At 32.6% G+C, this 16,047-nt stretch overlaps 1 non-coding gene across 1 annotated transcript; it reads right to left on the reverse strand.

Annotated features, from left to right (window-relative positions):
• Positions 1–15,607: 15,607 nt before the first annotated feature.
• On the reverse strand, positions 15,608–15,713 carry LOC124898268. Its single transcript, XR_007055243.1, has one exon. It is a non-coding gene; the product is annotated as a small nucleolar RNA R71 (small nucleolar RNA).
• Between the last annotated feature and the right edge of the window lie 334 nt (positions 15,714–16,047).

Raw genomic sequence — 16,047 nt, forward strand, 5'->3', positions numbered from 1 at the left:
GTATCTCAATGAAGGACCTATTCCCATTATTTTTGGTTAGATAGTCAGGGAATTCTGTTTCATTTTAGAATTCTCAAAAGATAGGTTGAATTTTAATGAGGGGTGAACTTACCACACATTTTCACTAAATATTCGTGAACACTACTATGATTTGATTGTAATAGTGAGAAAAATTTGTGGTTAAATATAAAAATTCCCATATTTTGCTGGTACAGAAGTGCTAAAAATAAAATAAGTAAACTTGAGCAAAAAAGGATCAGAAAGGGAATTGAAGTGCAAGAGCTGGACAAGCTGTAGAAGGATCAGGATCTATCCCTTAGTTATCCCAATAGAAAAACCGTGATCATATTTAGTGTGATCGCAATCAATCTCCCACGATCACGATCAATCTCCCGCGATCCCATGAGGGTATAAAATAGCGTAAGGGCAAAAATGTTATTTTGACTAGCCGACCTGAAATCCAATTTAATGATCAAAATACCTTCATTCTAGGGCACCTTGGATCCATTAATTCTACAACCCTACCTTCCATTCTTAGTTTAGGGTTTTTTGTAATTTGTTAGAGCTTGGAGGTTAAATTTGTACTAATTTGAGGCAAGAAGTGATAAAAGGAACTCCGAAGTGTTGAATTAGCTTTGTCTATTAAAGAATAATTTGAACCTTAAGTGTGGTTTTTCTTATTTTTTTAATATGCATAACATTGATAGACATCTAGTTATATTTGATTTCATTGTCCTTTTGATGTTCTAGATCTACCTCTTTGAATTATGCTATAATAGGGTGCAATTGCATGTGGGTTGTGATGTATTTGTGTAGATTCTAGTTTGTTGATGATGGGTTCTACTATTTCTTGGGTTGAATAGTTGGCATTGGTGGGTGAAAGCCCCAAATACCCAAATGGCTTTAATGGGTGAAAATCCCAAACACTTAAAAGCTCAAATCATTCTTGAAAGAGGGGTTAAACTGAACTTTAAGAACCCATATAATCTTTGAAAGAGGGATGTAGGACTCAAGGCAATAGTAGATAATTATGGGCATAGTTAGCTAATTTTTACTATCTTAGACATAAGAGTGATTATGAGGATCACTATACCATGGGTATCATCCTAGAAATAGGGATACCCAATTGAGGTATCAGGTTTCTTAATTGACATACTTTTTTGGTACTAAAAAGAGACAATGAGTGATATCTTTGAGGTTTTGTTTAAAACTAACCTCAAGAACTTTCAACCTAGCCTACCATATCATCAACAATTGAAATTTGCACTGAGTCTTTAGGAACACACGCATAAATTGCCCCTAAAAAGAATAACCCCTAGATGCATTCCTAATTGATTACCTTCTAATTGATTTTAGCCTTAAATAAGTCCGTTAGAAGACTAAGAATTTCTTTCACGCTCCAAAAGATTGAAAACCCCTAAACTATCTTGTACCATAGGTTTGAACATAGTAAGTAACTTTTATTTTCAACCTACTCAATCGCCACTCATACTGTTCCTCATGGATTTGACCTCTACTCTTGTTGGGTAATTATATTGACAATGAAATACTTGCATTCAAATTGATGTGTGTATTGATCATTATAAAATCTAACTACACAGGTCCAAGGAAAGAAAATAAAGTTGAATAAGAAAACATTGGGAAGAATTTTTGAAGTTCCTATATATGATGTGAGAACTGTCTCAAAAAAGCTGCCTTAAATAGAAATCTTAGCAAATTCATTAATTGTAAAAGGAAAATTTATGGCTACATTGAATAGGAAATCACTCAAGAGTGAGTTTCAATTGGTCTTTGACTTTGTGACCAAGGTTTTTCTACCTAAATCACAAAATAAAAGCATTGCCCTAGTCACTAATTTGCATATTATAGAATGACTTAGTCGCTTTGAATTTATAATCTACTTGAATTAATAATGGAACACAGTGACAAAGTGGTAGTTAAGAAAAATGAAAAACATGGCATGCCTTATGCATATTGGTTAAACAAGGTATTTATTCAATTTGGTATTATCAGTGAAATTGGAACCCAAATGACTGTATTAGAAATGCTTGGCATAAAGACATTAGTCAAAATTAATGGTGTAAAATCAGGAAACATTTCTCAAAAAAAGTTTAACAAGAAAATAGAGGATTTGAAGTTGAACCTAACTACCAAGGATGAAGAGATTAGCAATCTCCAGGTGACATTCCAAAATCTCTCCAAAAAAACCCTATGTGTCTCTAAAATACATAGAATTGAGAATTCTAAATTTAAGAAGAGGATGTTAATCTTAACTGGTGAGGTCCTTAGCATGAATATAGCGATAAGAAGGAAGATTATGTTGAATTTAGATATATCCTGAAGGAAGATTCAACATGCTGACAACACATTATGAAACCTTCACCTTGAAAGAAGGTGAGACAATATAGGAAATTCATACAAGATTCACTTCTATCATAAATGAGCTACACTATTTAGGAGAAGTGATTCCACTATATAAGCAAGTCAGGAAGATTCTTGGTGTTCTTCATAAGTCATGGGAAAGAAAAATGGATTCAATAAATGAGGTATAAAATATGAAAACCCTCACTATGTATGAACTTATTGGGAACGTAAAACCCATGAACTCAAGAAGCAGCAAGGAGAGAAGAAGAAGGAAATCAAAAGGGAAAAATTATTGGCATTAAAATCATCAAGGTCAGGTTTAAATAAAGAAAACCCTTATGTTTCCTAATTAGAAAAAAATTACTAGGGTATGTGGAAAAGTTTCCAGGTCCAAGGAAGTGGAAGATACAACAGAAAAAGAGTCACTATGGAGGTCTGTCACAAATACAGATACCCTGGGAATTTCATTAAGGATTATCTAATGCACAACCTAGACTATCAGGAATATCTCAAGACAGATGTTGACAATGGAAAGAAAATGGACCAGGTCACTATAAAATTAAGCAAAAAGGTAGCAACTGATTATATGGTAAGGCAGGCTCTAGCAATGTGGGGAGATTTCTCTAGTGAATCTGAGAAAGATTAGAAGTAAGAAGATGCTTCCATGCTGGAAGTGGAGGATGAGAATGTAACATTTTATTACTTATTTTCTTTTATGGCAAACACAGAAGATGTAGAAGAAAATGAGCTTACACTTTCTAACATTAAAGAAAACTTAGAAAATTAGTCTGCTAGAAAAATAAGAAAGCTTGCCAATGTGTTGATTGATTCCATGTGTGAAATGACAAAGAAAAAATGCTCTGAAGAAAAGGTAAAAAGTCAAAATCTTGAGTTGATAGATCTATCACTCCATATATCTAAAATTAAGGAACTGGTTGAAAAACTGAAATCCAAAAAAGTAAGCTTGGTTAATCAACTAGAGAAAGATAACCGTGATCAAGAGAAAAATAATGCTTTAGGTAAAGATAGAAGACTAGAAACATGAATTAATAGATTTTACTACATATATATCTAAAATTTTGTAATAAGTTGCAAGCACAAATTTAAAAATCTTAGCTTAGTGAGTCAACTAGAGAAATTAGATGCCTTTAAGAGTAAAGGGAAGAAAGAAACATCAATGTTTCTGGTTGATTTTGAAAAAGAATTGGAATATTCCCATAATCATCTTATGTCTTCACTCTATAAGAATAAGGAATTGGAGAGGGACCTATTCTGTCTGAGAAAAGAACTTAAAAAATCCCTAAAATGGACTACATCCTCTAATATACCTTTTAACTTAACTAGTTAAGGTGCTAATAATTGGAAGGGTCTTCGTTATCATGAAGGAACCCATGATCATGGATCTCAAGGGAAGGTTGCTCAAGATGATAAAAACAAGGTCCACAAGCCTCTATGTACACATTGTGGAAAAGATGGGCATATAAAGGAAAATTGTTAGAGCAAGATTAGAGGTAAAATGAATAGTTCTAGGTATATTCAGCAAGGGAATGCACATTCAATGGGGTTCAAGCCTAAAAAAATTATGCATAGGAACTCTCTACCTAGATGGACCTAAAGGGATTTTATCAAAAAATTGTCCTTCTACTGGGAATTCAAACAAAAATTACTTCCTAAGTATAACAAATATTCATAAGTGTAGGAGGGAGAAAGGTTTGCAATCAAAACAATATTCTTGATCTGGATTGCTCAAGGATAAATGGATGGTCTAGTTGTATTCTCTTTCTTGAGACATTTCAAGGTAAAGGTGTCTTATGTGAATAGGTAAAAAAGGTTAAAAATTACATCAAGATGATGGAAATAGTCAAGAACCTAATAAAGCAGAAGGAAATAATAGATTATTATTCAGGATCTCAATCACTAACATCGTCTTAAGTAGAAGATTCAAGAAGTATGTAGTCAAGATTTCATAGGGACATGGTCCTAGATGAATTCATCTTAGGGGATTAATCTATAAGCACATATCCTCTTATATATCTATACATTCTAATTTCATATCTGGTGAGAAGAGTTCAAACAAGAGACTAAGTAAAAAATCTCATGGCTTTCTCAGAATTCCTATCCAAAAGATGAGCTCACATAGATGTTAAAGAAGTTGGCAAGTTCAAAGTAATGGAGAAAGAAATTTGTAAATTTGAAGAATACCAAGTCTAGGAGCTGGTACTTAGGCCTATTTCAAGAATAATTCATGGTATAATATGGTGTAATGAATCCAACAAGGTGATTCTAGGATTGATCATATTACCCTGACCTACTATCAAGTAAATCAGTGTCTCCTTATAATATTAGCTATTTTCAGGAGGTAGGTATCCTTGGTAAATTAGATACTTGTTGGTTACACTCTATACCATACATTTGAAGATATACACCCATGGGAATAACTTTGGAGGTTGACAAATATGACAAAGACAAAGTTAAAGATTCACATAAACTAGAGATGGACCTGGAGCCCTTCTAGGAATAAGACCTTCCTAAATGGATGCAACTCTCCAATTTTCAACTCTTTTAAAGGATTTTGAGCTTAGCATAGTTAAAAATCCCTTCCTAAACCTTTATGAAAAAAATCCATTTGTTCTTAATCATCCAAAGCCTAACTCCTTCATTAGTTAACCGGTTGATTAAGAATCATCCCTGAATCCTAAAACCTGTTCTAATAAAGTTTTGATGAATAAAACCTTTGTTGCTGAAAACTTCATTTTATACTCAAATAGCCAAGAAAATAGCATAGTTGATCATGGGAAAATGAAAGTCAATAAAACAAAAAAAGTTTCTAGAAAATGGTCTAAAAGTTTTATTGAGAAGTTGTGGACACTTGAGGGACCTTGTACCAAGAAACGGAAAGTAGATGAAAAAGAATTTGTGATCACTTATACTAGAAGAAAGAATGGGGAAAAATGTAAGATGGTATCCAAGGAAGTTAGAAACAAGTTCTTGGAAAAACAAAAGGTGTTAACTGGAAGGATTTTTTATTCAAATATACTAACAAAGCCTGGTATTATAGAACTTGTTGAGTTGGTAATACATAAAGGCTTGATGCATCTCATTGTAGGACCTATTCCTAATTTTTTAGGAGAGATAGTCAAGGAATTCTATTTTATTTTTGAATTCTCAGTAGATCGGTTGAATATAACTGTATAGGTCCAATTAAAGAAATTAAAGTAGAAAGAGGAAACATGGGGAAAAATTTTGGAAGTTCCTATATATGATGTGAGAACTGTCTCAAATAAGCTTCCTTCATTAGTATTCTTAGCTAACGCATTAAAGGGCAAAGGAAAATCTGTGGCTCTATTGAATAGGAAATCACTAAAGAGTTAGTTTCAATTGGACTTTGACTTAGTGAACAAGGTTATTCTCCCTAGATCCCAAAATAAAAGCATTGCCTCAATCATTGATTTTTATGTGATGGAATGCCTTAGTAGCCTTGAATTCATTAATCTACCAACTTTAATGATGGAACATATTCACAAAGGGGTTCTTGAGAAAAATGGAAAATGTGGCATGCCTTATACATATTGGTTAAACAATTTATATGAAAAAATTGGTATTGTCTATGAAAATCGAACCCAAAGGACTATGTTACAAATGCTTTGCATGAAGACATTAGTCAAAATTGAATGTGCTAAGTTAGGCAACATTTCTAAGAATGAGTTTAATGGGGAAATTAAGGAACAGAAGTTCAACCTATCTACCCAGGATAAAGAGATTAGCAAGCTCCAGGTGAAAATTCAGTATCTCTAAAAAAGAAGCCTATGTGTCTCTGAAATGCTTAGAACTAAGAATTTTGAACTATATAAAAGGGTGTAAATCTTAACCAATGAGGTACTTAGCTTTAATGTAGAGATAAAGGTGGATCTATTTCAATAGGAGTTGGATGAATAGCACCATTATCTAGGGCCTCAATATCAATTGCCTGGAATGAATCTACTTGAGTTTTCTGCTTTTTTCTACTTTGTTATATTCAAGTCATGTGGTATCAACTATGGAAGTGATAATATATTAAAAATCTCTCTTAAGGTCTAAGAAAACCTTTTCCCTATGACACAAGTTAGTAATAAGGCATGGAAAAGAAAAGGAACTCTACTTTTATTGGTAACACATAACAATCTAGAGGAAATTATTTTTTCAAGATTAACATTTACTTCATGATAATGATACCCAATAATATTTTATTAGGATGCCAAACAATTATCTCATTTTGGGAGAAAATTAGGTTGCTATAAATAAAACTCAACCAATAATGAGCTTTTAGGTGAATGAACTCTTCTTAATGGGGATCACTGGTGGAATCGACGAGGCTTTACTATTATTATGCATAGAGGATAGCCAACCCAAGATGATTCACCTATTTCAAATCACGTATAGTAAATTAGTGTGTCCTATCAACCTTGCATCCATAATCATATTTATCAAGGTCTCATCATACTTGAGCTTTACCCTTGAAATACCATAATATATATTGTTTGTTGGATCATTTTATTTTTACTTTTACCTTGTAACTTTACCATAGATTTATAATATTCATGCACCCAATTCTCCATATAGGACTTTAAAGGCTCTATAAAAAATCAAAATAATGGTACCCTAGATAAGCCAAGACCCTAGGATGTTTACCCTATAATAAGTTTGTGATAACCTTTTGTTCCTTGATGGTTTTTATTTCCCAAGACATTGAGTTGATTAAGGATTCAAAAAATCATCATGGTAGAGTTGAAAGTCTACCGTGAAGTGTGTTTATCACTTCTTTTCTTAGTTTATTCAACCACTTGAGTAGGGAGTGGTTCATGGATTGGGGTGTTGTTTTCTGCTTTATCACCCTTCTCAGAAGTAGCCAAGTGGTATCTTGTAGAGTTAGAGCTATGTTATGAAACTCCTCATTATCATAGACATGGGGTTGAATGATAGTTTTCCCTTTTTCTTTCTTAGCAACTAGCCTTTTCATCTCTTGCACATTTATTTTAGGTTGTAACAGCCTAGAATTGAGACCCATTTTGCAATCACTGCTTTTTGAAAAGGAGTAGGTTTGATTTTCTTGCTAAAGTATTTGCTTCTCACTATATCTGCATAAAATATAAACATGTACTATACAAAATCTTACAAGACACAAAAAATTACAAGAACGCATCACTAAAATACTTTAGCATATCTCTAAGGAGTTTGACAATCACTGACTCCCATTGCTAAACTTGATAGTCCGTAGAGATAACTTTTGTGAGTCAAAGTGAGAGTTTAGGAATATGTTAAATAGTTTTTCGACATTACCTAAGAATCATGAAACTAGTAAGGCATCTCCAAACATCTAGCTCAATTTTTCAATCTAAATAGTCACTTTATGGAGAGCACCTCGGCAATTCACCACATAGTTTAATGCTTTGTTAAAGTTATAAATACATCACCAAACAATTTCATACTCCTTAATTCAATATTTAAGAAACTTATTTATGTTTTGTTCATAATTTCAACCTTGTGTACTCAGACTACCAAATATTACATTACCAAATTCAACTAACTGACAATTTTACCTTAAGAATGATGGCACCTAATATATCATTATTAAGAACAGATCAATTTTGAAGTAATAATTTTCAAAATTAGCTTACCACTCATATAAATATTTGAATTAAAATCAAAGAAACTAAAAAATCTATAAACTAGTTGCCCTAAGTTAACTATCCTAAGTCAAAAGCTATTTACAAATCAAAACAGCTACCTATGAATATTAGCATAGATCTACAATGATAAAGAAGAACAACAAATTAGACACCACAAACTACAATAAATGGACTCACACTAGTGGCTAACATGCAATCAAAGAAGAGAACAGGTATTTCAAATATTTAAATTAAAATGATTATTTACTTAGGTGATAAAAAGTGCAGGGCTATGCTAGGGTTTTAGTGAGAAACTACAGTAGTGCTGGTGGAGTGGAGTTGAGTGAACAAAGTGAAATGAGAGAATATGTTTGTATGTTTATTATTGGCATCGTTCAAATAAGAGAGATGTAGTAAGTGGGACATAGTAAATGTTTATGAGAAGAGAGAATTCACTAATGGTGATTCTTTGTGTAACTATGAGTGGTTAAAATGCTCTTTCTAATGTTGAGGCTATGAAAATGATTGCATATCATACATTAAAGTTGGTTCATGTTAATTATCAAATTTTGTTATTTTCATGTTATTTTATTTATTATTCAATTGATTCACCATTTATAGAAAATATCTCAAATTATTTTGTGAGCTCAGGAGGAGTAACATTAACTTAGAATGTGGAATATAAGAAATGTTCTCTTGTATTTTAGATGAATTAAAGATAACACTCATAGTTAGGATAGGAATATACCTATTTTCCCTATTTGGCTTAAAGAAGGGATGAAACACAATTTCGTTTGAATTAGTTCCCACATCCCCACTTAATATTGTAGTTATGAGGCTAATTTTAAGTAGATGATTGGAGGTTCAAAAGACCATAATAATGATATTAACCCCATGAATCTACAACCAAGATAAATAACTTAACCATTGAGGTTGTACAACTTTGCATGATTGTTCAAGATGCCTTGACCTTGTAATTCTCCTAATTATTACTTTCAACACTTTATATTCTTATTATTGTTCATTATTTTTAGCGTAATAAAACATAAAACTTTGTTTGGTTACAAGTCGAACACATTTAAATTTGATTGTAATACTTGAATTCAATTGTCCATTAAACACCAAATCCTTGCAGGATGTATATTCTGTTCACAAGAGCCAATTTATTACTTGCACAACTATGTACACTTGCATGTGTAGTTAGATGCAATTATCATGAAAATTAATGTATCTTATGGTGATGAAAGATGCCAAACCACAAATTATTTGGTGGTCATTACTCCTGTATAAGGTTGACTTTGAAATCAAGATCACAAGGGATGGGAAAATTAGGTTTCACACCATCTCTCTAGATTGGAGAATGAAAGAAAGGCAAAAGATGAGTTGGAGTTCGATGACTCATTTTTGGATGAGCATGTACTAGCGACGTCTATATCGATATTCTATTTTTGATAACTACTTGGTTTGGGACATTATGTTAGTATATTTTACTTTTCACCAGAGAAAAAAATTCTTTATGATCTAAGCATGTACTTTTAGGATGAGCATTATTTATTTATTTATAATGACCCTCAAAGACATTTTCTACATTTCCACTTATTTACATTGTTTAGAGCTTTCCTATAGCGGCCTAAAGTCATTTATGACTTGCTAGATTTGATAGTTTATTTACTGGGTTGTTTGTTTGGTTTTTAGAGCCAATTCTCTATTCTGAACACTTCACTAATGTGAATTGGCTACTAGGAAAAAATTTAAGTCAAACAACCTTATAGGCTAATTCTGATAGTTTTATTAACTCAAAAATGTAAAATTTACATAGTGGACCATTGGTTCCGGCCCCAAGTCTTTCAAAATCATTCCAAACTATTCATCGGATATCAATAAAAATTGCCCATGATGTGGGGTCCACTTTTTATCCAAATGCCATCAAATTAAAATTTTAACTATGCCATTAAGTCTAAAATATTGAATTAATAGGGTAGTATAGTTTGTTTGCATTCATGAGATTTTGGATGAGTCCCATATGGTCGGTGGATACATAGAATTTTCCAAGTTCCTAGCTGTTTCATCGACTTAAGGAAACTTGGGTCGCCTAAGAGGGGGCCTGTTAAGTGTCCACACGATTACTTAAATGATCAAGATGCCAATTGGTTGGCCGATAAGGTAGAGCCGAGTAAACTTAAAAAGCTATTGGTCCGCTTAAACAAATAATGTAGAGATGGCGGGTACCACTTAAGTGGCACCTGAGTGAAATTAAATGCCCCATTAGCCTATTTGATTGGTATTTTTACAGAAGTTCAAGAGCTTGGAGCCCTAGAGAGCGTCAAAATTTCATGGAACATTTATTAGAAGATTTTGGGGTGATTATGAGATCAAGTTTCTCATTTCTTCATCAAAAACATAGTAAATTTATGTTAAATTCATGGTTAATTTTAGAATTATTTCCCAAAATCCCTAAATTCTTGTAGAGTAGAATAAAGCATTATTTGAGCTCAAATTTATTCCATTCTTATGGGCAAATATCCCCTAAGCAAAGAGAGACATGTTGACAATTTTAAAGGGGAACTTATGCAAGTGGTCCCATATAAAGCACTTCCATAAGTAATAAGTCGTCAATTGGATGGCTTGCTTGCTAATTTTGAGCTTAAATTATCATTCTTTTTCATTAACTTAAAGTCAATATCGTACTTAATGCTCATTTGTGTTGGTAAGGGTTTAAAAGGGAAGATGATTAAGCCATTCATGTCAATGAGTGGTCATATATGAAAAAAATAACTAAAGACCGCATGGGTGTGTCGTGAAGCCACCTGCACAAGAGAGTGGCCAAAATGACCCAAACAACCCCATCTACTCCAAATCTGCTATGTATAAAATTTGAATATATTAGGGATCCGCTCTCTATTTGCTATAGATATGCTCAAGAAGATCAAGACCAAGGTGGCATTTTTGTAATATTTGGAAAATATGGAGTTAAGGCTTAAGTAGAGGCTTTAGCTTTTTTTCACTAAATTTGAACATTATTGTATTACTATGGAGTGAAGAACATATGAGAGTGATTCCCAAGTGAAGGATTATTTCTTCTATTGGAGATCTATTAAAAATTAAAGCTTGGATTTTCATTCCTTTTATTTTTCATGGATAAGTTTAATGGAAACTTTGGTATATCTTTACTTTCTCTCTATATGAGTAGTGAATTCTTTATTCTTGGGGTTATTATTGAATAGGTCATGATTAGTGCAAGGATGTCATTTACTTATCTTCCGAATTACCTATTTTCTATGGGTTTTGCATTTATTCCATGATTCCACTAAGAATTAGAGTTGCAAACCTCTATTGACATTAAACCCATGTCATCTTTGAAAGAGATAGGTAAGGGTGATGAATAAATATAAGGAATAACTTGAATTATTTCATATAATGGCATCTCTTAGACCTAAGAGAATGTTAATTGCGTCAAAAAATTAGTGAAATTGTTACATTTATGAGGTATTCGAAAGAACCCATTCATGAAATTTCGTGTTTAATTGAATTACCAACACTAATAACTCTAAATCTGGCCTACCCATGTTTTCTAGCTAAATTTTGATAAATTTCCAACTACCCATGCATAATTGCACACCTAGAAAGGCATAACCCCAAGGTCTATACCGATTTTATTACACTATAAGTATTTTCAACCTCAAATAGTATTTTAAAAGGAAATAAATTATTACTTTAAAAACATTCCATCTAATCCCCCAATTTTACATTTATGTTATTTTATACACATTATGAGTCAACTCTAGTTGACTTTGAACACTTTAATGCCTTGGTTTCTTTGTCTTCACTCCATATGGTCCGATCAAAACTTTTTGTTGTGAAAAATATATATTGACAACATCCGCAACCCCTATTCAATAGTGTAAATTGAGCATTGTAAAAAATGGTTTCATTGTCAGCTATCGAACTCGGGTTACTCGTGAGACGAGTAGAAATTCTTTCATTTTTAAAAGGTAAAAACTACACTCTTTAAGTGGTTTCGCAGACATTGTCAATATAAATTGTACCCAACATTGGTTGGGGTCAAACCACATGGATTGAAGACATGAAAATCAAGGCTTGAAGTGTTTGAAGTCAACTTGGAGTTGATCGGTAATGTGTTTAAAACAATACAATGTGACATTGGGATTAGTTGGAACGTCTATAAAGTAATAATTTCTTTGCTTTCAGAATATTATCTCTAGGTTGTAAAAACTTAGAGTACAATCAATTTGGAATCGACGTTGTTGTTATGCCGTTCTATGTGTGAATTCATACATGGGTAATTAGGAATTTATCCAAATTTAGCTAGGATAATGGGTAGGCTATATTTAGAGGTATTAGTGCCAACCTTTCAATAAAATGACTAATTTAAAAATGGGTTCTTTTTAACACCACATAAGCAAAACAATTTCACCGATCTATTTTCTCAATTAAGATCCTTATGTTAAAGAGATGCTATTAAATGAAATAATTCAAGTTATTGCTTACATTTATTCCTCACCCATACCCCCTCTCTTTCAAGGATAATATGAATTTAAAGGTAATTAGGGTTTACAACCTCCAATTCTTAGTTAAATCATGGAATAAATTAATAACCCATAACAAATAGCTAACTAGAAAGATAAATAAGTGACCCCATGCACTACCCATAGCTTATTTAAGAATAACCCCAAAAATAAATAATTTGCTACTCGTAGAGAGAGAAATTAAAGATATACAAAAGTTTCTATTAAATCGATCCATGATAAATAAAGGAAATGAAAATATAATCCTTAATTTCCAATAAATCTCTTATGAAAAGCACTAATCTTTAACTTAGGAATGACTCTAAATTGTTCTTCCTTCAAAAATAGTACAATAATGTTCAAAGATCATGAAAATAATCTAAAAACCCTATTTAAGCCTCAATTCCACATTTGCCAAATAATATAAAAATATTACCTTGCTCTCGATTTGATTAAGCAGATCAAAAGTAGATAATGAAGAGTTGATGGAGAGTAGATCTATAGAAGATTGAAAGAAGATCCATAGCATATTGGGAGCATATGGGTTTGGTTTGGTCATTTTGGACATTCACTTGAGCGGGCATATTCCCAACACACATATGTGGTCTTTAGTGCTCTTTTGTTTTACACATTGAGTTAAAAGTCTTTATCATCCTCATTTTTATCCCTTTATTGCACGAATGAGAATTAATTATGAGATTAACATTAATTTAATAAGAAAAGAATGATAATTTAAGCATTGCTAAAAAATCAGATGAAAATTCGGTTGTTCCTTTTTATCAAATAAAAATTCCTCCCCCATTCTCACAAACGCTTAAGAAAAAGGAAGAAGTTACCAAGTTTAAGAAATCTCTTTCAAATTTTAGCAACCTATTAGTGAATATTTTCAATTATTAGAAGTTCTACAAAAGATGTTCGGGTATGCTAAATTCATGAAGGAATAGGTTACAAAAAAATAAGTCACGGATGTTGAAACTATAAAAGGTAACTTGATCTTAGGCATATTTATATGACCAGTCACCAATATTCACCCATACCTAGACTTGTTCAATGGGATAAAATGTGTTATTTACATTGTATTTGAGCTTCAATTGCATTTCATATCTAAGGGACATGAATAGTCTATGCAGGGATGAAATTGGTTGAAATTGGATGCATAAACAAAAAGTCGATGATGAATGGAGCAAAGGGGTTTATGTGTTCAGATAAAGAGACTGGAAGTTTGCTTGTAAAGAGAAGAATGAAGCAAAAAAGGACTACATCAAATGGTAAAATCCAGTGACTCATTGTGATTAGACCACGATACGGAGCTAGATGTGGAAAACTAGCCTAGCGTCATGGTGAAGGGGTTTTCTCAGATGTTGAATTCCAGTAGCTCACCATGATAAGGCTGCATTGCAGAGCTTTATGTGTAAAACTATCCCCGCATCGCGGTGCGGTGTAAAAATTGGGAAATACTGTCCAACTATCAAAGGAACATTTTAAGTTATTTAGAAAAAACTTTGGAGATGTAAGTCGAGGTAGAAAAAACACTACAATTTCTCTTTTAGGGTTCTTTGAACTTCAATATATTGTGATTACCACTTAGTAGGATTAAATATTCATTTTTGATGTTGAATTCAAACATGATTGGATAAACACCCTTGTTTTGGGGATGAGGCCAAGAAAATGATTGCACTATGACATTCTTTATCATAGTTTATTATTGGATTATTATATGTGTTGTTCTTAATTATTTGTGCTTAGTATTTTGATAAATGTCCATCATTAGAATAAACCTGTATTTTTATGTGAATACGGGAGGACAATCATAGGATAGAACAATGAGATTAAGAAGCAAGGTTCTCATTCATTTACAAAATAGGGTTGTGAATTAGCATCTAGGACAGAGATATACATAGAAGCCTTGTTTACTTAACTTGAAGGAAGAGAGCTTCATGCATGTAGTTGCATTATTTCACCTCCGCTCAATGATGTAGATATAATGTACAATTTAGGTAGAACATTAGAGGTCGGGAGACCATGCTCACACTATAAACCCTATGAATCAATGACCCGATTATCAACCAAACTATGAGAAAAATACAGATTTGTAAGATTGTCAAAAGTGTCTCAACCCTGGAATTCTCATCAATACTATTTACAACCCCTAATTTACATTGCTATTGTCGCATATTATTAATTTCTTAATTATATTTTACTTTTAATCTTCATAATCAACTTGATTTATTTTAACATTTAATACATTCTTTTCAAAAACAAATGTTGGTTGAATTGCTAGTTGCATAGTCCTCGTGGGTACGATATCCGACTATTCTATTCACTATATTACTTGTACGATCTAATGAACTTGCATGTGCATTAGAACAAAATATGTTTTGGGAATCACTGCTTGGGATTATTATAATTAGTAATTCTATAGATCTTTGTTTTTGATAATTAGTTTAAGTGGTAACGACTTTATCTTAGTGGATGACTTTTGCATGATTAGCTGAATACAAACTGGCGAGAGATAGAGAGTTTGTAGAGCCTTATTCAAAACTAGAACTGGTATTTCAACAGAAGAAAAGAGATCATTATCAAATTCAGTAGGTTCAAATGAAAGAACAAAAAGATCATAATCTTGTTGATCCAATTGATCTAGTTGATCCAAATGCCGGACGTGTTCCAGCTTCGGTAATTCTGGTTGCTCCTGTTAAAGTAGCTACCAGACCTATTCGTGAAGTAGTAATACCACTCATAAACCATGCTACTAATAGCATCCGCAAGAAAAATCCTAGTGGTTGATTTGAATTAAAGAAAAATATCATGCAATTGCTGAATTAGATTGGGAAATTTCTAGGATTTTCACAGAAAGACCTACAACAACACGTACAGACCTTCTTGGAAATTAGCGATACCTATATTCCTGCCAGGGTGTCTACTGATTATGTCATACTGACTCTTTAATCCTTTTCCATAATTGAGGAAGCAAAAAGGTGGTTACATGCTGAACCACCACACTCCATTACTTTCTAGGACAATTTGGATTGAAATTTCCTAATTCAGTTATTTTCATCAGGTAATACAGTATGTTTGAGAAGAGCGATTCTGAGTTTCAGGAAAAAAAAAGAGAAAATATCTACCAAGATTAGGAGAGATTCAAGGGGATAATAAGAAATTGCCCTCACCATTATCAGTCTAATATTGTTCTTGTTCATACTTTCTTATAAGGTTGGAGCCAAATACAAAGTTTTTCTTGGATTTAGCAACTAGGGGGAAATCTCTTGAGAAAATATATGATGAGTTACATACACTGGTTAATCAAATTTGACAAGGAAATCTTAGGCATGCTAACTCGTGGTTTCAGGTATATTAGAAGTAGATCAGTTCACTACGTTATTAGCTCAACTTGCTGCATTCCAAAATCATATTACTAATCAGTTGGCAGCAATAAAAAATGTAGCTCAATAGGAAAATACGCGATGTGAAGTTTGTAGTAGTAGTAAGCATATAGCAGATTCATGTACGGT

The sequence above is a fragment of the Capsicum annuum genome, chromosome 4, assembly GCF_002878395.1.
Source record: "Capsicum annuum cultivar UCD-10X-F1 chromosome 4, UCD10Xv1.1, whole genome shotgun sequence".
Classification (NCBI taxonomy): Eukaryota; Viridiplantae; Streptophyta; class Magnoliopsida; order Solanales; family Solanaceae; genus Capsicum; species Capsicum annuum.